This window comes from Macrobrachium rosenbergii, chromosome 10 (genome assembly GCF_040412425.1).
Source record: "Macrobrachium rosenbergii isolate ZJJX-2024 chromosome 10, ASM4041242v1, whole genome shotgun sequence".
NCBI classification, from domain to species: domain Eukaryota; kingdom Metazoa; phylum Arthropoda; class Malacostraca; order Decapoda; family Palaemonidae; genus Macrobrachium; species Macrobrachium rosenbergii.
In genome coordinates, this window is record NC_089750.1 from 29761888 (window position 1) to 29786517 (window position 24630).

Below are 24630 nucleotides of genomic sequence, written 5' to 3' on the forward strand. Positions count from 1 at the left end.
CGGTCCGCAATTCACCTGCGTTCACAAAGACCAAAGTTAACGCCACAAAAGTATAGTGCTGTTTATATTGCTTTTGCAATTACTTTCCACATACGGTAAACCTCATCTGAAATAAATACAACAATGACTTCGTATAGCATACGCTGAATACTCTTCAATACCGAAAGAGTCACAACGGATAATGACTTGTAGATCAGGCTCAGATGCTGGAGAATGAAACAAAAGAATTTAAGCTGTCATCGCCACCGCCATCAACGTCAGTCACTTACTGTCAAACGCACAAGTGGATTAGAAATGTTCAAAATTATATTAATTATGCCAGTAGAGGGGGATTTCACGCACACGCATCACGGTGCTGTCTTGTGAGTCGATGAAAACACTACCAGCAGATTTGCACTGCGATATAAAACGAAGTATACAGGTATGTTTACTTCTATACATGAAAGACAGGCATAAATCGCAATAAGCTGGTTCTCATCAACTACATTTCTTAAGCATCAAAATAAAGTCGACATAACTGACACCCTTGTTAACAACATATCCTCCTTAGGAATTGAAATTTTCCTCATGATTATTCGACTAAATGATAGTCATTTACGAGGGTGCACTGAAGGAACTACAGTAAAATATCCTAGCAAATACTGCGCAGTAAATTAACCGAGAAATGTTTAAAATCAGAGGACCCATTAACATTGACGTTTATAAAATCATCGAAGTATGGCTCTGCTCTCTTTGAGACTAAATGTACGTAAAATTATTTTAAGACAAATTTTTACGTAATGTGCACCAAAAGAACTCTGGATTCCACCAAGTGTGAACGCAAGTGCCAGCAAGATGAGTCAAGCCAATCATCGTAATTACTCCAACGCTACCACACGAAAAAAATATATCGTCAAGCATCGAGAGCTGTTCGGCCTCCTAACCTTGAAATTCTACAGCTGTATTGCCTAGCCACCCTGAAGGAACATACTAATTCAGTATAAGAAAATATATTTGTACTAATTTAATCAGTCTGACTGTAAAGAGCTAAAAGTAATCGACTGTCCCTTCAACAACACGTCATGGCGAATTATATTATTCCGACCTCACTCGTAGTGACTGAATGGCCCAGGAAACTCTGGCCTGGGAACACAGGTAAAGGAATAAAATATAATACAGACAATAGGGAAAAGGAGCATAAAACAATATTTTCCTATTTTCCATGGACCACGTGACTTGCTTCTATTGAGGAGGGAAGTTGGTCATCATGAAGGAAGGGAAATCCACTAACCCTACATTTTAGGACAAAGAATGCGCTTGACGTGGAAATGGGCGGCATTCTCGGTCTCTTAACCTCATAAAAAATTACTTTAATTGGGATAAAAAAAAAAGTCATTCATAATGATTTCAATCAGTGAAGAAAATAGTGGAATTTGGAATTTTTCTAGCAACAAAATGAATTTATTATGGCCACTAAGAACTATTATAAATCTTTGCTGTTCGACCTCCCTTCCTTGCCTCTTAGTAGAATAATAAATGACGTTTTATTAAAGTAAAGGCAGACAATAAATATACTGTAGGCTGCTCGCATGAGAGGGAGTCAAGCGGGAAACGCAGGTGTTGTTTTCAAACTAACGTACTGTACACTGCCGACCGACGGGTGAGAATTTTAGCTCAGAGGGCGATAAATCAGGGATAGTTGCTAGGACAGACCTTAAGAGATACTGTTCCTCCTACAGCTTAGTCTCCTTTGACCTGTGTACTGGTGAGTTTATTGTCCTTTTAAAACCAGACTGTGCCGAAGCCAAAGTTCGCTTGGTGGAAGGAGTCTGAAGCAAGCAGCCAAAAGCCAGACAGGCATCGTGACTCTCAGATCAGAAGTCCTCTGAGTAGGACGTGCGCAGCTCTCTTGCTCTGAGCACGCTTTGCTTCTCCCCCTTTGTCCTTAACACGAAGGAGAAAATTGTTATTCCAAACGGACCAAGGAATCTAAATGTAACTGATCACTGCATAATCTCACCTAGCGGTAAGTCTGAGTGTGACAATTACTCCCAGTTCTCTTTCCCTTCAACTGAACTCTCATTTTTCCTTGTTCAAATTTTCATCTCTTAAACAGTCCCTGACTAAGAACTAGTAAAGCATATCCCATTTATGAAGTCATCTATCAAGTACAATTATTGTTGTCTGGTGAAATCACATAACTTATCCTCAATGGTGTTAAAAGTAGTATTCTTGATATAAGATTCATCCCTTGTGATTAAGTAAAGACGAGTGAGAGTTTCTGTAGTGCAAGACTGTTCTCTGGATACATCTTTTCCAGAAGTGTGTATGCCTTGAGCCTCGACAATTCCTTTGCTTGGAGAAAAATCCGCATCATCAGTGCCAAGAAGCCTCATTTCGACGTTCACTGCATTCATCTGCCTTATAAAAGAGTTTGAAGAGGCATATTAACTCTGTTGCGATCATTTCCATTTAGCATTGAGGTATTTCGTCTTGATTAGGACTAAAATTCTGAGCTGCTGTTAGCTCCCGTAAATAATCCATTTCCTTTTTATTTTTACTTTTGTTGAAACTAGTTTTCCAGTAAGTTTGCCGAATTAATTCGTGTGGATGCAAAAAACCTCTATTTCGTGTTACACTAGTTTCAGCTGGCGACCTAACCCTTTTCAATATCTGTCCTTTAGATATTTAACTTTGGCATTGATTGACAGAATCACGTGGATCTTAGGTAAAGCAAGACGATATAAATCCAATGAAATAAATAATAAACTGATTAACCGACCGACCCACGTAACAGAACCCTTATTCATTCTTTCAACACTGAGTACCATTACTTAAAAAGTCATCTCCTACAAGAGCGATAAGTGAAAAGCGTATGCCTCCAGTAAAGAAAATTTTCAAGCATTCAGCTTCCTATCGTGCTTCGCGCCAGTTTCCGGCAACATTATCCAAGTAACACAAACTTTACTACCCAAACTGGTATTATCCGAGATTGACCCAATTTTGAAAAATTAACTTACCAGTGGTAATTTATTTGCCAATTCTGGTTCCATCCAAAGTGGCTTCCCTAAAATGGGTGGTTTAAGAATGAAATAACAGTCATTGACAAATTCATCTACTCACTATTAAAAAGCCAGGTCATATTGCGCAGAGGCCTTACCAAGGTCTACAGTAAAGATCCTAAGATCTTGGGACCTACATATAAATACTGTGATAGTCATCTTCATCTTGCGCACACTTGTGCTTCCCGGGAATTCTACTCTAAACCCCATCCCATCCATAAACACTTCCCTTCTAATTCTCCTCTTTATTTCTTCACTCCGAAATTATACAAATTTCCCACCAACCTTCGTATCACATTCTGTCTACATGACGCAACCAACCGCTGAAACCTTGGCTCCATCTTTTCATGTTAACCTTTTTTTATAATATCACAACTGTGATCCTTCGAATACCACCCTCCTTCATCCTCCCTACTCCACACACAATGTACTGCAACCTTATCACAACATTTTCTTCTCTTCTTAAACTTCATTTCAATCACTTCCAGGACACCCACTCGTTCCACAGTTTTCTGAGAGTTTAATTGTTTCCTATTATTCACATTTCTTCTCACTCTAACATAAACTAAGAGTCTTTCCTTCCAATATTCCACAGCCATACTAGAATTCACCCCTTCATTTCCGTAGCCTCTACATACACCCTATAGTGAGACAGACAACCCCTGCCATGATCGCGCGTTACATAGTAGTCTACCATGTGGCACTGCCACTTTCTCCCGAGCTACAAATTATTTTCACTCGTTACATCTCAGCCACAACCGAGGAAAAAAAAACCACTGCCCTCCCATATCCTTTCCGTCCTGCCATTCTACTAGAGTCTTGTGAAGCACATATCAACGTCCCTTTCTTTCCTTAGAAATTTATTTATCACACATCATTCTACTCTGTCACCCCGGGATTATGTATGTAATCAACGGATAGGTTTGCTGAAAGCAAATGGGTGTTATAGAATAATACACACACAAACAAAGCCACTCCAACATCTAAAAACATAACAGACACCTCACACGTCTCGAACTGTCGACCTAACCGCTCGGCTCTCCTCGCTGCTGGGAGAAAGGGAGCTGGGGATTTGGTACAATACATGTACACATGTGCTACCGGAGTCTAAGCGATGTCAGGCAGGGCAGCCGATCGAGGCTACTACGGTCTACCCCATCGCCAAATCAAAGTCCTCCAAAAGAAGGCATCGTGCTTACCCCATATAAAAAAAAATGGGAAAAAGCACGTTAAACGGAGAAGAAGATTCTACTCTGTCCCAGGTCCACGCATTACCAAAGTCCTGATACTAAATGAATACTATATAAATTAAACCTGGTTTTTTTTTTATAATAACACCAAAGCCATTAGGTGAAACAAGTAGACCTACGAGGACGCTACTATTTTAATGCGAAACAAAACAATGCAGTAATAAGCAACAGCCGTTAATCGGGAAAGAAAAGATTCCCACGGAATCTATACGAAGAGACATCCAGCCTTATTATTAATAACAATATTAGTGGTTCATTTTTATTATTACCTATAAATAATAATAATAATAATGGAGAAACAAATTCCCAGTTATGTATATATACATATATTTAAAGATAAATCTGCAGAGAGAGCTTTCGGGAATCTGTTCGATTCCCCTTTTCAATCGATTGAAAAGGGGAATCGAACCGATTCCCGAAAGCTCTCTGTACAGATTTACCTTTAAATACATATACATGACCGTGGGTTTGTTTCTCCATTTCAAGACTCATGCTACTATGAGTATTTTTGAATTAATAATAATAATAATAATAATAATAATAATAATAATAATAATAATAATAATAATAATAATTATTATTATTATTATTATTATTATTATTATTATTATTATTACCATGCAAAAAATATAAACAAAACGAGTTCACTGACATTATTCTTTAGCAAAAAGTTTCGCAACACTCACACACAAAGCTTTTAACAGCAAGGCAAAACCGCGAATCCTGTATATGAAGAGAGGGAGGAAGCGCCTGTCTATATATAGCGACTGACCAGGGACATGACAAAGGCCATCCCGACGTGATCCTCGATTGATCAGAGGAAACACAAAAAAGGGGACGACTCAAAAAGCACTCACAAAATCTATGGCCCCAAGAGCGGACACGTCTCTCTATTGGTGAGCGCTGGTTCACGCAGGGTGGTACAAATATTAGGTCTCTTGAACTATGATGATCAGATACATATCTTAACGTTAAGTCATGTTTTATCTGAATTTCAACAACATGAATAAATTACTTTAAGAAATCCATTATTACCTTTCAAGGATTTGTGTCCTTGTTTGCAACTGTCATCTGTACTCTATCATATTATTCTCACTGTTTTTCTTTCTCTTTATACAACTGCATTTATGCTTCCTGTTTGTCCCAATAACATTAACTAACCTCTTCTCTCTTCCCGACACTTCCAGTTGAGCACAGCGAAGCTACAGACGAACAAATCATTAAAGACGTCCTTTAGTATGTCAATAGGCGAAACCACATCGATCTAAAACCGAAAGGCACCGAAATAGACGTGTATTGAACGTAAGAACAAAATCTTTAAAGCTGCACTGAGGATGCCCCATTGGGAAACGCCATCAGCCATGCCACCGCCGCCGCTATTGCTTGGCGTTCCTGTCCCTCAGTCGAGAAGAGGATCTCAAATCAATGACCAGGGGCACAGCACGCGAATCAGATTCATATCTCTTATGGCATGTGTCTATCGCCGATCCCCAAATTCGTTGCGACGACACTTGACATAAAAACGTGACAATAATCTGAATGCGTTCATTGACGTTAAATTCGCCGAATGGTATATGATACCCATCATAATCTAACCTAACCTAAACATCCTCATATAGTCAATCCCCCACCGGCTACGGAACAGATATATACGACATCCGCCCCCAAAGAATTCACTTAAAAGTTGTAATTAATCACCAACCTTATTCGCCAAATACTTCCAAAGGTACATTCACAAGCCCATAATCACGCATACAAACACACACGTACACATAAAATCTTGAGGTAACATTATTCAGAGGTTTCGTTCCTAGGTGCAGCATTAAGCGGTGGCTTTGGTATGCCAGTTTTAACAACCTTTATTCCATAGGCGACTGCTAACATCAGTCATGTATCTTACACCATTACACTCCATTACTGAAACGGTAATTAGAAGCCTCATCCCAATGCACCATTAATCAACGGCTTTGTTTGTTAAAAACATTAAGAAAAATCTTCCATTTCAAGGTAATAACAAATCACGCGCTTTCTTCATTAGATCAATATTAGTCGAAAGCTTCATCAAAGCAACATTCATCAAAGACCTTTGATTAATTCAGTATTATTCAATAATTTTATTCCTAGACAATCGTGATAATCAATGATTAGTTGCTTACTGTAAAATTAAAACATAAAACTTTTTTTGTTGAGGGAATAACATTAAAAATTCATTCATTTGCTGGGGCAACAAATATCAAAACCTTTATCATTTAAAGAAACACAGTTTTTATGATGATCAATAAAAACAGCTATAGCTGTTGAAAACAATAAGTATTAATAGACTTGCCTGTCTGAGATGATAATAAATCAGCCATTTGAAACTGATGACGTTTCTGTCAAGAGCCTGGCTCATTATAGCAAAATGAATCAAAAGTCATATTCGTGATGGTACTAGTAATGAAAAATATCTTTTGGGGTTCTATTTACTTCAGCCGTAATGGGTCGCTTTACTCAAAAGTGTCTGGTTATGAAACTACCAATAAAAATCCATGAGTGGGACGACATTAAGACATTCAAAATCAACATCCTTTACGGCAATATTTATTAATCAATGTTTGTCAAACACTATTAATGGAAAATCATCCTCATTATGGCGTTATTAATCAAGCCACATTCGTTAGAGCAGTATTATTCAATAGTTATTCGGACAGGTTACATACCGCAAAAATTAGGTCCAATTAATGAATGTTTATTCGTAAAAGCAAGCCATGTAGTTATTTTTAAAAGCAGTGAAACAGGATGCTTTCTTCGTCAATCCATATTACACAAATACTACTTTTCACGTGAAATTAACCAAATGCCTTATTCACAACTTGCAGACGCCATATAAAAATTTACAATTAAAATCAATCTTAAACTAAAGCTTTAGTTGAAAAATGACTAATACACAAAAACAGTCTGTCTTTAGAGGCCATTGATATTAAACCCTAGATATATCCATAAGGTCAGTATCAAAGGAGACTTGTTTTCAAAACGATCATGAGACCGATTCATTAAAACGGCATTGATCGGAAACTTTAATATAATGCTTACGAACCTTTATTACTTAGACATTACTAATAATGTCTCGGTGTATCAGTGCCGACTTTGCGTCCCTTTGCTTCATGACGAAGCACGTCACACGAGAGCACTTCACAGGATCTTCCCATGGACAAGCACCTTTCAGTTTTCTGATTTCTTACAGGGCACTCCTCTCCCAGCTTTCGATTGCCAGGCAGGACGGAGTGTCTTAGGCGATGTTCCTCTGAAACCCATTTTGCCTCCGTTGACCTAAGCAGTAAAATGGGTACCTAGTAGATCAGAGCAAGCAGCCAGCTGCCTCAAAGCGGTAAATGAGGGAAATATAAATTATATAAATAAACGAATACGCACGTGAATATCAGGTTCAGCGGTGATGCCTGGATTAGGCATCGCGCTCAGAGTACGACCACCTGCTACCTTGTGTTTGCACCTCTTTAAGTAAAGGCTACATACACAACCGTAAATCACGGCCCTGCTCAGGATGAGCACCAGCAATCATTGACAGCAGAATGATGGATAAGAGTAATGCACCGAGTGCATGCTCTCCTTGCCTCCAACTCTGGATGCCTGGCAAATGACCCTGGTTAAAAATAATAGGCACCGGCTAGCATCACTGGCCTTAATCAGGTAGGAACTTTGCGTCACAAGGAACTGGCTACCCTTTAGGGTATTTAGTTAATGAAGCCTCTATTAATTCTACCACATAAATGGATATGCATAATTCAGAATCGTGCCCAAGTCCTGAGCATACAGAACCAGTAGCCAATGAATTCAAGGGATATGTTCCGGACCTCTAAGCTTTTTGAACTTCACGAAGCAAAGGAATGGGAAAAGAGACCCTGGATGGGGGTAATGAGTAACTTTATTCAGGAAGAGCAGATGGAATTTGCAGAAGAGTAAGCATGATCGTGATGCCAAATGCAAACGAGGCACTGACTAACACACACAAGTGCAGTTCCATTGTAGATCTAAAGAAAGTCATGGGGTAATGGGTGAAACAGCCGATTTTTTGGGAATTAATAAATTGAGCATTACAGGAGCAGTTTTGTTTGTTCCTTAAAGACTTCGGCCTTGAGGATAAGAACAACTACTGAAAATATCGGAAGCATTGCCATGAGTTGTGTATGCAATAGCACTTCACAAAAATAACAGATACTCTGTACCAAAAATGTGCATATATACTTATACATATATATATGTATGTATATTTATTATATATATATATTTATATATATATATATATATATATATATATATATATATATATGTGTATATATATATATATATATATATATATATATATATATATATAGATAGAGAGAGAGAGAGAGAGAGAGAGAGAGAGAGAGAGAGAGAGAGAGAGAGAGAGAGAGAGAGAGAGAGAGAGAGAGAGAGAGAGAGAGAGAGAGAGAGAGAATCTACCAAAAACCCTAGTGTATTTCGAAACTCGAACGAGTTCGCCCCCCTTCCCAGTCATTCCAATCAAAACACCCCATAAAAAAGAGAGTAAATTGAATCAACGCTCAGTCTCTGATGCAATATGCATTTTTAACTTTATCTTTTCTCTGTGCATCAAAATAACTCTCAGCTAAATTAAGCCAAATTTTCCTTTGAGATGCTGGTTATTTTGGTCTCGACTTAATTTTATTACTTTTGCACGCATGCGTGCACCCATATATCTATATTCCGATATATACTTTTATTTATGGAAGTGAAATCTGGATGATAAATGCAAGTTAAAAAAAAGTGTAGCTGTTCATATGGACTGCATGCGTAGTACAGTATATGCACTGTAAGAGGTACTACAGTAATAGCTGGTAGGGTGAGCAATGTGGAGATGTGGAGTGCAAACACTACAAATGTTTGACTGCTAATATTCTGTACGGACTGGTCAAACATCGAATGCATTATTTGTACATTAGAGAGATTCTGATCATCTTATCAACTGGAATGAAGGAAGCAAAGTCCATAGTTCAGTGCAGCGACACAATAAAAAGTAAAGTCATCTAATACTATTTAATCACGTCAAACATTGGTCATGTTCTAATCTCAAGCCTTAGGATGTTTAAACTTGATGTTTTTATACTTTAAGGTTATTTCGCTTTATACATTTTTGTACGTTTGTATGTTACCTTTCCCGTAGTTCTCGCGTTCAATGTGTTATTTCAGTTTGTGACAAGATTATCCCAGCTACCGCTCTCCTTACTACCCTTTCACAATTAACTATCTAGTGGTTTCTGTTCTTTTGGTTTACTTTGTTTTTTTAAACATTCTTGAGTCTTATTTGAGCCCCAATACGTAAATACTATACACGTTAATCACCTAGTACTGACCTTTTACCTGTTATTTTCCTGTGGTATTCTTTTTACTAAAATCACATGCATCTTAATTCATCAGTACAAATAATTTTTATCCAAAAACATTTAAAGAAATCGTTAAAACCTGAACAATAATATTTAAGGGCGAATCTGTTTACCGCATAATTTTTATCCAAAAACATTTTAAAAAATCGTAAAAACCTGAACAATAATATTTAAGAGCGGATCTGTTTACCGCACCGTGATTTCAGAAGCACTCTGGTTTCAATGACATTCCAACAACTTCTACTTCATGGAGTCTCGCTTCACAACCGAACTCAAGGGCAACGTATTTACCTAACACCCTACGATTACCTCATTAAACACCCAATTTCAAGGCCACCCACAGCAACGGCAAGTTTTGCGGACGTCTCCATTCCTTACATCGATAACATAGGCCTTTGATATAAAATCCACACTTCTGGAGGCATGTCAATCTTAACAGTACATATCTAACGAAGACCCTTAATATTTTTCCTACAACTCATTTCCAAGGTTTCAATTTAACAAAAAACTCTCCACACCACCTCATTACCTAACAACTTTTCTGAAACTTCTGAAACTTCAAAACCTCTATCAACTCACTTAACAACATAATTAAAAGCTTTTAATTCATCGAGCACAGCTTAGAGTAATTAATTCAACAAACAATTTCAAACGCACCAATTTAACAACCGCTTTACATCTCCTTTAATAAGCACACTTTAGGGGCATCGCATTAAGGCGAGATCAATTTTTAGGCCACCAGGCCACTCAGTATCTCATTACGGCATATAATTAAGCGAATGGACATCATGTAAAAACGGTAAAAATCGAAGTAGGCTATTGGATGCAGACAAAATGATCGACGGAGTCGGGAGGCGGAAATGACAAAGGCCTGAGAAGAGAGAAGCCAATGTCGAACCTACAACGTCATCATGACACGAGACCTATATTTAGCCCAAGTTTACACAACAGTATCCAAAGAAAGACCTCCAGAACTTTCTCATCGACACTGGACCCACAGTCGGTTGGTTGGTTGCCTGCCTGGCATCAAGAGGAAATTATGAGGTAGTTCAAATCTATAAGCCACTCATCATAAGAGAAAACATACTAAAAGGAAGCAAGATTTTAAGATATAATTCATGATAAAAGAATAGTAATGAAAAACAGCTTTCAAAATAATAAAAATGATTAAAGATATGTCTTAAGTGCTGATCTTATGGCACACTTATCTAACCTAATAAAACTCATTCTACCGTAGGTACAAATATGTACAGGAAGCAGCAAGGGACTGAATGGCTTGAACCATTCATTACCTCACCAGTACCAAGTAAAATCAAATTCTTGACTTTGAAACAGATCCAGCAGACACAAACACTGAAAAAAAAAAAAAAAGTTCCTTGGGTGAAGGAGAGATCAACAACAGCAAAAATTGTTCTCATTAATTTAGAAATTACATATATAGATAGTTCAGCAAAATATTCCATTTTGGAATCTTTGATGTATATTTTAAAAAATGGCTCCGAATAAATTTGTCTGTTCCCTTCCGCAATTAAGAGGACGTCTAAAACAAGTTTCGAAAGCAGTCCCATTGCACATACCCAAAATATTCCCCACAAACAAAAGATATCTAAAAACAAAAATAAAATAATCTTACATTACAGGATAACCATGAAGCTGAATAATGGAAGAGACCGGTGACGCAAACACCAACGCTACAATGACGGTCTTAATATATGCTGCTCAGACGCCTCACTGACTAACTGCCAATATAATGACGATGGTCTCATCAGGTTTTTACAAAACCAAGGTCTCAATAAGACCGTGAACACAACAGCGTTGGATAGGCGATTGCTCGCACAGGGCTGGCTTGATCTAAAACAACATCTGAAAATAAAATAACAGCACCTCTCACCAGTCTTTCATATTCAAAAGATCCTTAAGTCTTAAAGGAAAGATAAAAGCATTCCTTTCCGTCGATAAAACAAAAAGAGAGGAAAGGCAGGATCTAAGTTCATAAAGGAAAAAGCTAATGTGTATTCATATATTCATTTGTGAATCTGTGTATAATTATTACTAAGCCATGCAACTTCTGCTCTTAAATATGACTACATCAATCGTCATTTGACAAAAAATGAAGTTAGTACACTCAGGATCTGAAACAAGAGTTTGACATTACAATCCTTCAGGAGATGACAGTGTATATGTGGTATTCACTGTACTTGTTTGAGATCCCCTTTAAACTCTAATGGATTGGACTTTGCTATACAACCCTTAATCAAAATTTCCACGATGATATCTATAGTCATCATTTCCCTTTACTTTGGCCCGAATAAGAGCAGCCTTTACTCTTCCCAAATGAGTCCTTGGCTCAAGACAGATCTCCAAGAAAAGTATAACAAAACTTAGTCAAAGGTTGTAGATACGGATCACCTTAATAATTTAGCATAACAGTCACCCGGTCAAGAATCTAAAAACCTTTCATTAAAAAACACACGGGAAAGTTCTCCCCATTAGCAAAGGGTGACAGGTTTACAATGACCTTGGCCACGGTCCCCTCCAGCTGGCAAATATTCCTATATTAACATAAATGACGAAATTCACTATCAAGCCGAACAATGCTGTTTGGAAAGCAGCAGTGCCAACAGGCATCCCTCATTCCCACCGGAAGATATAAGCACTTGTGTCAACAGAGAAGGGCGAGCGAGTGAGGAGAGTCCTGAATAGTCGCCTCTGTGTGCCATTGTTTTCGAAGGGAATAAAGTCCCTCACTCGCCAAGAGACTCATTCATTCCCAGCACTTGGGGAGAGACTTCTCCAGGGAATAAAACGATAAGCAACGAGTAAAGACAGAAACATGGAAAGTGTGCTTGATGCAAATGCGAAATCGAAGTGTGCAACAGCAAGAGTGGAAAGACAATTATTCAAGAACTGATCATTACTATCAATAATAATAATAATAATAATAATAATAATTATTATTATTATTATTATTATTATTATTATTATTATTATTATTATTATTATTACGAAACAAAAATTCAGATTAACGTCATTAACAAAATTATGACACCTCGTAGGGGGTAAATCAAAGAAAGACAATATTAATTTTGTCTTCATGGGGATGACGAACGCGTACCGTACGCAGGTTTGGGTACATCTGGAACCAAGCAACCGGAATCTGTAAAAAGTCATGACTTTCGAGTAGTAAAACTAATGGCTTACGAAACTGCAAAATTTAATACGCAGATTCCTGTGTAAGACGTCAAATCCGTAATTTTACTTCATAGGTTTATTGTGAATTGTCATCATCCGTATTATCGGCAACATTACTATTAGATCGTACTGACAGCTGGCAGGACGGTACACCATTGTTCCCCGATTATTTCCCCAGACAATTAGGTCCCAGACTTGTTATAAGTGAACGAGGTCGCAAAAATCGCCAACAACGGATATCTCTCTGTGCTTACTTTCAAACTTAGTTTGATATAATATTACCTATCAATTTTCTCCAAAATATAGTATTAGATAACGTGTGTAAATTCCGATTTCCGACATTTTGGATAAATGGTAGAACTGAAACTTGGGAAGTTTGTGCCATTCAGTGGCACTAATATCTGCTCTGAGAGAAAAATGTCAAAGGACACTAAAAAAGCAGCAGAGGCCAAGGACAGGTCATGCCCTGTCGTAACAATGTCCTAGAGACCGAACATTACAATCCACAGTACGACTTAAGTGAGCCAGGCACATGGCTACTAGTTTAAGCAGGTATACACCTATGGGTCCTCTAAACCCCCTTACTTCGATTTACAGACTATAAGGTCATATTTGCGGCGTGTTTAATACAAGCCCGTTGGGGATTACCGTAAAAACATAAATAAAAGACTGTAAATATCATAAAAATAATTATCCCCAAGAAATATTAGTCCTAAATAACAACCCCCGAAAACCCCTGGGGGGGTCACTATCTAGGAAAGATCCAAGTCCTGAACGGGGTTTGTATTCGGGACCACCGCAAAAGGAAGACCAAGCGATACCACTCAGCTACCATCATCAGTCAAGAGCCTCATCTGATCTAGTGTTTAATTAAATCTTGAAAAAAAAAAGTAAAAAATCCCTCAGACAACAAAATACAACTACTTTGGATTTAGCTGAAGATCACAAATTGCAGTTGCATTCAGCAGCAATGATCTCAGAGGTAATCGGAATATTCACTGGCATAGTGACGTTTACCAATTGTCACAGACAATTAGATAACTGCCAGCTGTCATATCTTTCATCACAACGAGCTGCCATTCTTTTGAAAAGGACCAGAAGGCCATGGACTTACAAAGCAAACTTCCGCAGAAAAGAGGCCGTGTGCGAAGAGAAGATGAAGAAGAAAAAAGGATTACAACAGTGTTTACTTGCAAAAGTAAACAATTTCAATATATATAGCTAACAGTGGGCAACAAAAGTCAAACTGTTATTATTCAAATAGCAATAAGCATATCTTTACTAAACGGAACAGAAGGCACCATGCCTAACGAGGAGTCATGCTGATTAAAACGGTACTGTTTTAATGTGTACGCTCCATTTTTTAATAATTAGTTCACTTTCAAAAAAAACTTTGGAGTCTAAGTTTCTTAACAAAACTCCAAGGGTTTCTATAACTTTTCTCTGTCTGTAATCTCGATATTGCAATGTCAACTAGTTTCTGCTAGGCCCGAGTTCGAGTCTCCAACCGGCCAATGAAAAATTACAGGAATTTATTTCTGGTGATAGAAATTCATTTCTCGATATAATGTGGTTCGGATTCCGTAATAAGCTGTAGGTCCCGTTGCTAGGAAACCAATTGGTTCTTAGCCACGTAAAATAAGTCTAATCCTTCGGGCCAGCCCTAGGAGAGCTGTTAATCAGCTCAGTGGTCTGGTTAAACTAAGGTATACTTTTTAAAATTTAACAAAATTTTAGTTGTGATAATCCATCAAGGTACTTTTCCCTTCAATAAAAATTTGGTGCCGGTTGTTTACAGATTTCAAGGAATGCCAGAGGCTATATAATAAAGGATGGCATAAGATGGCTATTAATGAAATTTGCGACATGAGTGCATAATCACACAATGGAAACGATTTCAGGATCTACTGATTCACGACAAAAGGCTGTCCTGTATACAGTTGGTTCAAATGAATAAATTCTGAAGTGCTAATCATGAAAAAAATTCTTTAATACTCCAAAAGAATTCAAAGCAAAGGCCAAGTCATTCAATGTAATTACTTTATAAAAAATGATTCTCAGTTATCTAATAACGTGCCCTTATATAATTAAGGATGCTATTTTATGAAAATTCGACCGAGTTAGTCTGACCTGGCTAAATCTTTCTTGGTACCTTAAAATACCGCTTACTTCCTATTCAAAATCCATGGTAAAAGTTCCTCTTGGGTCAAATTACTGCAGGGAATAAACACAGTAATCAACTGAAAAGGCCTCCCCCCCGCCCCGCGCTCTCTTTGTGTGTGTGTGTGTGTGTGTGTGTGTGTGTGTGTGTGTGTGTGTGTGTGTGTGTTACCCTACAGGAGAGGCGTCCGTCCTCTCTAACACCACCCCATCCTTCAGGCTACCACCAACATTTTCTTCAGAACATTCAGAGACCATTTTTGCTCTAATGCCAATATATGAAACTCTTTCTCAGCTCAGCTTTCCTTAGATCCATCCATCTTGCTTCTTTCAACAAGTAAATTTATCGCGTCTTTCGTTACAAAACGGCGATCTCCTTTAACTTCCCTTTTCTTCTTGTTTTCTGGAAGTCAGCTGGATGGAAGGACGTCCGAAAAAGAGGAAAAAGAGAACCTATATAAGAACGAGTAAAAAATGCGCCGAAGTTTCTTCGGCGCAATCGACTTTTCTGTACACCGTATAATGCTGTATGAAACTTTCAGCCGCGGCCCATGAAACTCAACCATGGTCCGGTGGTGGCCTGTGCTGTTGGTACCTATAACGGTGATAGAAGTACGATTATGGCTAACTTTATCCTTAAATAAAATATAAACTACTGAGGCTAGAGGGCTACAACTTGGCACGTTGATCATCCACCCTCCAATCAGCAAACATACCAAATTGCAAAAAAAGAATAGTGGAAAAATTAATAACAAGAAGCCCGCTGGTCGCAATGTTAGCCCAAGCCATCTTACTGCACTTGCAAGTATGTGACAGATCTTTCCTACATATTTCTATGTCAAATTTTTCCCATTGTGGCCCACGTTGGTCCCTGGGCCATGGTCTGAAAGGTTTTGAATGAAAACTATGCGGTAACTGATAGATGATACCATAGAGAAAATGACAGAGGTACCATATATAATGACACCATGATGAGAGATGAAAGAGTGGCTTGGACATGTCCTTCGCACAGCCACTAAGAGGCGATACGCGTTAGTGTCAGATGGTCTCCTACGGGCACCAGAACGATTGGAAGACCCAGACCAACTTGGGTGACAAATATGAGAAGGGTTGTTGGATGTGAGTGGAGATTTACGGATGATAATGCACAGGAAAGACATAAGTAGCGGCATTTCACAGAGATCTGTGCGTCACGCGGCGTTGGAGGCGAGGATGATGGTGATGACGTCATACGAGACATGCATATCAATTTTACCAATTGTAGCCCTATAGGCTCTAGAGATCACGATTTTTAAAGATTTTTCCCTTCACGGTGAAGATTTTTCCCTTCACGGTGCTATGCGAAAACTAAGCTCCACTATGTCTTCCTCAAGGTCTAGAGAATACAGGTCTTCCTGACCCCGGGGACCAGGTCGTAACAAAACTACGAAAGGTAGTGATCGCGTTAAGCTTCATCATTTCTGGCCCAGTAGTTCAAGAGGATATGTAAAAACAGACGCTGTTTTCACTAGTTGTTAATTATGTCCCCACAGTGAACAAACTCGTCCCCTTTACTCAAGGGTGCTGTGTAGCGAGTTTTGAAATTATCCATTTTCTGGACAAAGTCGAAAATCGGACAAAAAGTTGAAATTTCAATAAATGTCGTCACTTCTTGCAAAAATACTTACATCATGACCTCTCGCATCCATTAACCGCTATAAGAGGCTTCTTGGAACAACTACGTACCTGAAAGAGAAAAAATTAAAATTAGCCGATTTGGATGTATTATTCTCTGGCAATCAATTTACACTGCAATTCATGTAGCATTAGGTGCATTTATTAACACCAAAAGTAAATAGCCTTCACGCCGTTATATAAAAGGAAACTTTGGCCACAATACGACACGATGCTCCATAACATATATTTCAGTAAGGAGTGGATACATTACATTTCAATACTATAAATATAAATAAATATATGTATTCATACACAATTTCACTTTTGCTCTCACCCTTAATAAAAATTACCTTCTACAATTCTGTTGCTGAAAGGCGATCGCAGTAATTTCCTCGAGCAATCGCCACTTGTTATTCTTGTTTGATTAATCTGGCCTCGTGCAAGCACAGGTTCTTGGTCTATCGGGCAGCACGGAACAAGAGCAACTGCCAGCGAATCAATTAAGGTATTCAGAAAACAGAACACTAAACACACTGCGCTGGCACTATCGCATGGTAAGAGTACTAATGAAGCTTAACGTTCGCAAGGTCACCACCATACAGCAAAGATAGGGGCTATGCACACCTGATTGACATACATATCAGGTAACCTTCATACACTGCCAATGGTATCTTGTTGTAATCATTTAGAACGAAATGCTGTCAAAACAAAGTCTGATGTTTCTAACAACTCTGCTAGCTCCAGAAAATAAACAGGAAAAAAGCAAATTTGTCAATATCATTGTCAGTATTACGATAGGGCACTTCAGTTTATGAATTATTATTGACTACATTAACATTCACGGAATTAATAAAGATATACTAATACAGGCAGACGAACGTAGCAAGAGGTGATATCATGCGTGAATATGCTAAACTAATTTCAGTATCATAATATTATCACTGACGAAGATTAAAAGACAACTATGGAATACACCTGGCTTACTTGAATTCTCTCTCTCTCTCTCTCTTTAATTATCGTCTGGGCCCGAGAAAAACTGCTATAGGACAGTTTTAAGCACATCATATTCTGATTTTTATGTACATCTGATTATAATTTTTTTCACACCAAAATGTCCGACATCAAGAACAGGATATGGCGAGATAAAGTGAAAACACATATTCTACTGGCTCTGATGAATCGCTGTTGATTATGGACGAGACCGTACTGGAAACGAGCCTCTAATCTATATCATAAAAGAACCTTTAAAGTTATGTATATTTCCTGTAGCATATGGTTCTACAACATGTGAGAGTCAGCCACTGGGCTACAGACTAAAGTGTTACCCAAAGAAGGTGTAATGGCCCTGGCCTATGTAACTGATCAATACCAAGAGGGGCTAAAAATATAAAATTAAGAATCGCAGTTTTTATTATTATTAAATATGAGCATAGTGTTGGAGATGACACATAAAATTTTGAAGTATACTAATATCTTGAAAATAAAGTGAAGAACTTAGACAAAGATTGCTACTACTCTACACAATAACATTAATAGTAATATTGGAGAAACAAATCCTCTTAGGCTAGATAATAAGTCAGACTCAGCATTTGCATAATGTTCAGGTGCCCCTAAGTCACGCTGCTCAGGGAGTTACTCCAATTATTCCGTTACCTTTACTGTAACAGGGTAAAACGGTCTTCCAAGCAATCATGACATTCCTTCTGTGAGTATGTTAGCTTAGTCATTTTAAGTTGTTTTCACATGCAAGAATTCTACTATGTGAATGTTTGTTTTACGGGTAGTGGCACCTCATCTTATTCCATGTAATCATTTGAGCGTTTTAGATAATAACAATAATAGCTCCTTCACAGGGATTTGAACCGAGGATCATGAGATGTTAAGCCAATACTACTCAACTGCAAGGGGCATGAAATAAAAAGAGGAGGAAACAAATGGGCTATTACATGTCCTCTGCAGCTGAATGGACGTGGTATTTCCCTTGCCACTGGTTTAAATCCCCGATAAGAAGATCGTTTTACCTATTTCCAAGAGAGATGGTGAATTTTTATAAATAACATAAAACTTGACTGAACCTGCTATGCTCAGTGATCTTACAAAGACTGTTGATAATTATATAAACAAAAATATATATATATATATATATATATATATATATATATATATATATATATATATATATATATGTGTGTGTGTGTGTGTGTGTGTGTGTGTGTGTGTGTGTGTGTGTGTACAGTACCTAAATCTGTTAAAACTGGAAGATCGGAGAGATAAAAGAGCTGAAAAGGATAAGAGTAGAAGGGGTTAGTGTTATTTTGTGAACACTTGGGAAAGTGACCACTGAGGACGTAAGACGGACAATGAAGAGGTTATTGAGTGGGACAACAACACAAGCTGATGTGGCTTCATGTGAGACGCTGTAATACAGAGTTCGGGTGACCGAGTGGCTGACCATGGTGTGTATGATAAGTCTGGAAGAGGGAAAGGCTCCAAAGGAATGTGTGAAGAATTGCTCCTTCTCAAAATAGTAAAGGTGATAGAAAGGACCAAGACATACAACGTACGAGTATAACTTAACTTAGTAAAACATTCACGATGTATGGTACGATTTTAATTGAGAAAGTAAGATGTCCGCATTGATGGGGGAAAACTGATGCGAGTGTAGACAAAGCAGAGGGGGTGTGGATCAAGTGTTTATTATGAAGCAAAGATATGAGTAATTTGAGTGCAAAGGGCTACATTGCCCAAGAAAAGCTTGAAAGACATGACAGAGATGCAATGTGGCGGATGTTGACGATGTATGACATACAAGGTCAATTGCTCAGAGCAATTAGAAGTTTTTCCAATGCAAGGCAAGTGTTGGAATATGTAGAGAGGAGAGTGGCTGATCTGATGTAGCAGTGATTCTGAGACAGGGCTGTGTTATGTCACAATGGCTGTTCAATACATATATGGACGAGTTGTACTGTAGAAGTCAGAGAAAGGACAATAAATATAAATAATGTGCAACGTGTGGTACATGAATACATACAAGAATGAAATGTGGAATGGCTGATGTTTGCAGATGATATAGCACTGATTGGGACAGTGAGGAAAAACAAAAAATAAAAAAGTTTGAAAAAAAAATTTTCAAAATTAAAGAGAGTTTGAAAGTGTTTCCAAGAAGAGGACGTCAAGAGCAACTGTGAGCAGAAGTTGAGTTATGTGGGTAGATGAAGATTATGATTAAGGTGGTTATGAGAATAGATGGAAACCAGGGAGATGGAGCACTGAAAGTTGAATGAAAGCTGTGGATTTGTAAAGATATGGAATTTATGTAATTGATGTTGATATAATGAAGCAAGCTAGGAAGGTGAGCAAAAACACTGTAAGAGAACTGTAGTGTCTATGGAAGAAAAGGTTGGAATAAATGATGGGACTGTTAAACCAATTTTCCTTTTATGAAAGTGAAGTGTGTATGTTCAGTGCAAATGGAAAGGGGTTTCTGGAGTATTAGCGCATAATGAGGATTGACATGGTGAGAAATTTCGAGATATGTAGAAGAAATGACAAGTGAAAGGATAGATCACTGGGTTCTGAGACGGCTGGGTCATGTGGAAAGATAGAATATGTTGAAGTGAATAATTCTGAATTGTTAAGAGGAAAGAGGATAGGAAGCACTACACGGTGCTAATTATTAGGCGTGCAATCGTCACTGGAAATGAGTCTCTAAATATCCAGGAATCCTGAGAGTTCACACAAGAAGGACATGAAAGGCAGTGTTTGCAGGGGGTGCAATGCACAGCAAATGAAACGGCTAAGTCCTGGAAGCTTTCTGCACAGGGGCTTATCCATAATTCACCAATGAGTGTGACAATGACCAATATCATTTTTCTCTCTCTTACCCTGGAGTACCACTCTGTTATCAATATCATATATATATATATATATATATATATATATATATATATATATATATATATATATATACATACATACATACACACATATATACAGTAAATTTAAGCATAAAAATAGGCTTTAAATGTTTGTTTGTCTACTGTTAGATCATTCTGTGTTGGTTTCAAGAGCATGCAGATGACACCTACCCATCACAAACTAAACTTCTATGAGTCACTTGAGCTGCTGCTTCGTAAAAGTCCGATGAAAATATTTTTCAGCCTTAGCAAGAGAGAGAGAGAGAGAGAGAGAGAGAGAGAGAGAGAGAGAGAGAGAGAGAGAGAGAGAGAGAGAGAGAATATTTCAAGTTTTGCGTAAATTCATAATTTTTATTAAATTACGATACATGGTAAGTTACTATTACCGTAGACAATTTCAAAAGCGGTAAAATTAAAAATAACAGAGTAGTGATTACACAAGAAACCATCACTTAATAATTATTCTCCCACATCAAACGCAATGTGTATCCATATCTTTACTGCGTGTGTGTTTTGTGTGTGTGTGTGTGTGTGTGTGTGAGAGAGAGAGTGTGTGTGTGTAACGGATAGTTTGACGGTAATGAACATCACATTTAACTATCGGAAAATATGTCAACAAAAAAAATAGGGAACAACATAATGTACGTGTCATATCATAAGGACGATACAATTCCATCAGTACTTAAATATTGCCATCATTATAAATTATATAAACAACAAACGTCGAGCTTCTCTTACCTTCCCAAATTATACATAAAAATGTGTTCGGAAACTCTGAGATTCAACACTTCACTTTAATCCACACTTGAACAACACAACAAAATTTCACTTTTGGAGCAAGTAATTCCTACGTAAAAGTAATGACTGGCACTTGGGCACAAGTGGTAGTAGAGAACACGACCAAGAATAAGCTCCATTACCGCACAATTCACAGAGAGATCTGAGCTAACCAGGTCTGTTCTAACACAAGACGTCATAAGCTAAGCGTGCTGGTTCAGATCACACACAGTCACTAAACAAAACTGTGTCATACACAGTCACTAAACAAAACTATGTCATACACAACGTCATAAGCTAAGCGTGCTGGTTCAGATCACACACAGTCACTAAACAAAACTGTGTCATACACAGTCACTAAACAAAACTGTGTCATACACAGTCACTAAACAAAACTGTGTCATACACAGTCACTAAACAAAACTGTGTCCAAATCCACAAATAAATCGTTTCTGCTTGTGAATTATGAGCAAACTAGGTCATTGAGTGGAACAAAAACTAGAAGCAAACTAGGTCTAAATTGTCGCCAAAATTAGAAGCAATACAAGATTTGCGCCGTGAAAAAAAGAACTCAGGTGTGCTACCCTCGTTTAGGAAGAGGCACAAGTGTGTGTGTGTGTGTGTGTCCATGAATGTAGGTGAACATGTGATGGCTATTAAATGGTGAAAGAGAGACTGGGAGGAGTGGGAAAGTGGGGGGAAGGGGGGAGGAGGGTGTGTGGATGGAAGGGAAAGACTTGGAAAAGGGAAGAGGGACAGACCCTCATATCGGCGACTCCCCCATTCCCCTCCCTAAATAGGCAAGGTGGGTAAGGAAGGGTCAACGCAAGAGTCGCTAATCAATGTTCACCGTGGCAACACTTGGAACACAACACGCACCTTAAATTATCTTCGCCAGTCCATCGTTCTACTCTTAAATTACAGCAGTTAATCACTTGAACTCGTATACAAAAACACTTCGCCTATCTTCTGAAAATAATTATTCACAAAACTTTGTACTTAACGCTTATATACTGTGTGTATATATACATACATATATATATATATATATATATATATATATATATATATATATATATATATATATATAATGTTTGACACTGAGTTTTAATAATACAAATCAATCAGCCATGATATCCTGTATATGTATGTCTGTGTGTTGATTTAAGAATGTCAAATGTGTATGTCTATGTATGTATATATATATATATATACATACATATATATATATATATATATATGGAGAGATAGAGAGAGAGAGAGAGAGAGAGAGTGCACGCGTTATGTAAAGGGGTCATTCTATATAGCTTTACTTTGAAGCCATTCACTTTGGAGGGGAGGGGGATCTTATTGCTGAAAAAAATGTCTGAATAAGTATTTTAGACAACTTTCGTCATTGTTAAAATACATTTTGTTCGATAAAGGCATGAACCTTTTCCTTTAGAAAGCTACAAAATAAAACAAAAAATACAAATATTTCTAGAAAGACCTACCAACTTAAAGATATCTTCTCTTCATAAAATTACCTTAGCTTAAGACGATTAACGATTTATATTTCACTTATTCTAGAAACAGCGATGAAAGAGCAGTGAGCAGAAGAGTAATCTTCAAAATCACAGCAAGGTTACATAACAGTAGTATTACAGTAGTCAAAATGGTAATGGTTGCGACAACAACAGACGTAACAAATCAAAGATCACCAGACAATAAAAGACGAAAACCCAGTTGGGAATCTTGACCAAAGCAGCCGGACAGCAAACCCCGACAATGGAACCAGCCATCTGTAGGCGCTTTTCATGAGTCTCACAATGTCATCAACCGCGCGCCGGTTACCAGAGGCATACGACCCACATCCTCATTAACGGCGATTTTCGACTACTTTACGAATGACACAGAATAACAGGGCAATTACATGTTAAGAAGGCAGGGGAGGTACTCCTGAAAAGTAGCTATCGCTCTCCAGTGACGGCCGTTCTCAGGAGGCCGTCGAGGAGAGTTGTTACTAAAGCCCACGGTCACTCAACTGGATCTTTCACCCTGTGTAAATATGCCAACATTTGAGGGAGGGGAAAGCTGTAATTATCATAATTGCATGAGAGCTAAAGCCCCCTCTAACTACAGAATAAGCTGCTCCTGTGTAACTTACAAAGTTGGAAAATAAAAATAATCAAGCAAGAGGATGGGCTTAAGGAATGAAGGAATAAGGAGAGCGGTCGGTGTGATTATAGTTAAACAAAGACAATTTAACGTTTATGCTACCAGCAAAAATTTCTCAAGACAAGTTTGAATACCTTAAATTATATATATATATATATATATATATATATATATATATATATATATGTGTGTGTGTGTGTGTGTGTGTGTGTGTGTGTGTGTGTGTGTGTGTGTGTGTCCTCAGTGTGTATATAACGACAGATACGAGGTTAAGCAATGTCGTGTCGGGTTAGCACTTGAAGGGGTGACCACCTGCAAAAAGCATCAGTATGACGTATGAATAAGGTGTTATAAATCGATCAGAAATGTGTGCTTTCAGTAGTCACTGACACCTGTCTCCAACGTCCCAATTCGATGCCTTAACACTCAAAATATCTCAAGTCACCAAGCACATCGGAACCACGAAAATGCATGACAGTACAAATTCCTCTCCTCATGCTAGTACAAAAAAAATTGCGAATAATCATTAGCTTTCTTGTAAACAATAAAATACTAAAAGTATACATTAGTGGCGTATATACTGTAATTAAATCAACAATCTGTCACATGTCTTGGCCTAATTGATGAAATTAACCGACACTTCATAAAAATAACAAAGGACCGATATTACACAGATCTCTTGGCTGACATTCCTCTGACATATGGCGTGCAAGGTCCATGGAAAGAGTCCTAGGACCGCGATCCCCACCCTAGCTTTTGTAGAGTTGGTTTACTGATTTGTAGTTGAAAATCGAATGAGCTGAGCCTCTTCTAGCAGCACAAAATCTCTGACATAACAGATGTTAACCCTCGCCTTCCGACACAGGTTTTGGTACAATTAAGTGGTGATTTGAGGCAACTCCTTACAAAAATCACTCAATCAGCACATCCATTAAAAAAGATTCTTTTTGTAACAATGCATTACCTACTCACAATTCTGATAAAACAATTCAGTTACTTAAAAATCTGCTTGGCTGAATCACCTCTGACGAATCTGAATTAGCTTCTCCACCATATG

At 37.9% G+C, this 24630-nt stretch overlaps 1 protein-coding gene across 12 annotated transcripts in view; it reads right to left on the minus strand.

The window, feature by feature from the left end:
• ATP8B (ATPase phospholipid transporting 8B) overlaps window positions 1–24630 on the minus strand; it is a 620401-nt gene that overhangs the window by 497193 nt on the left and 98578 nt on the right. For 5 of the 12 annotated variants that reach the window (XM_067110106.1, XM_067110097.1, XM_067110094.1 and 2 more), the window contains exon 2: window positions 16734–16791. The exons of 5 other annotated variants lie outside the window; for them this stretch is intronic. The gene's annotated coding sequence lies outside the window, so the exon portion shown is untranslated. Of the gene's footprint in view, window positions 1–16733; window positions 16792–21377; window positions 21584–24630 lie in introns of those variants that run through there. 2 more of the 12 variants (XM_067110107.1, XM_067110095.1) reach the window with 2 other exon arrangements.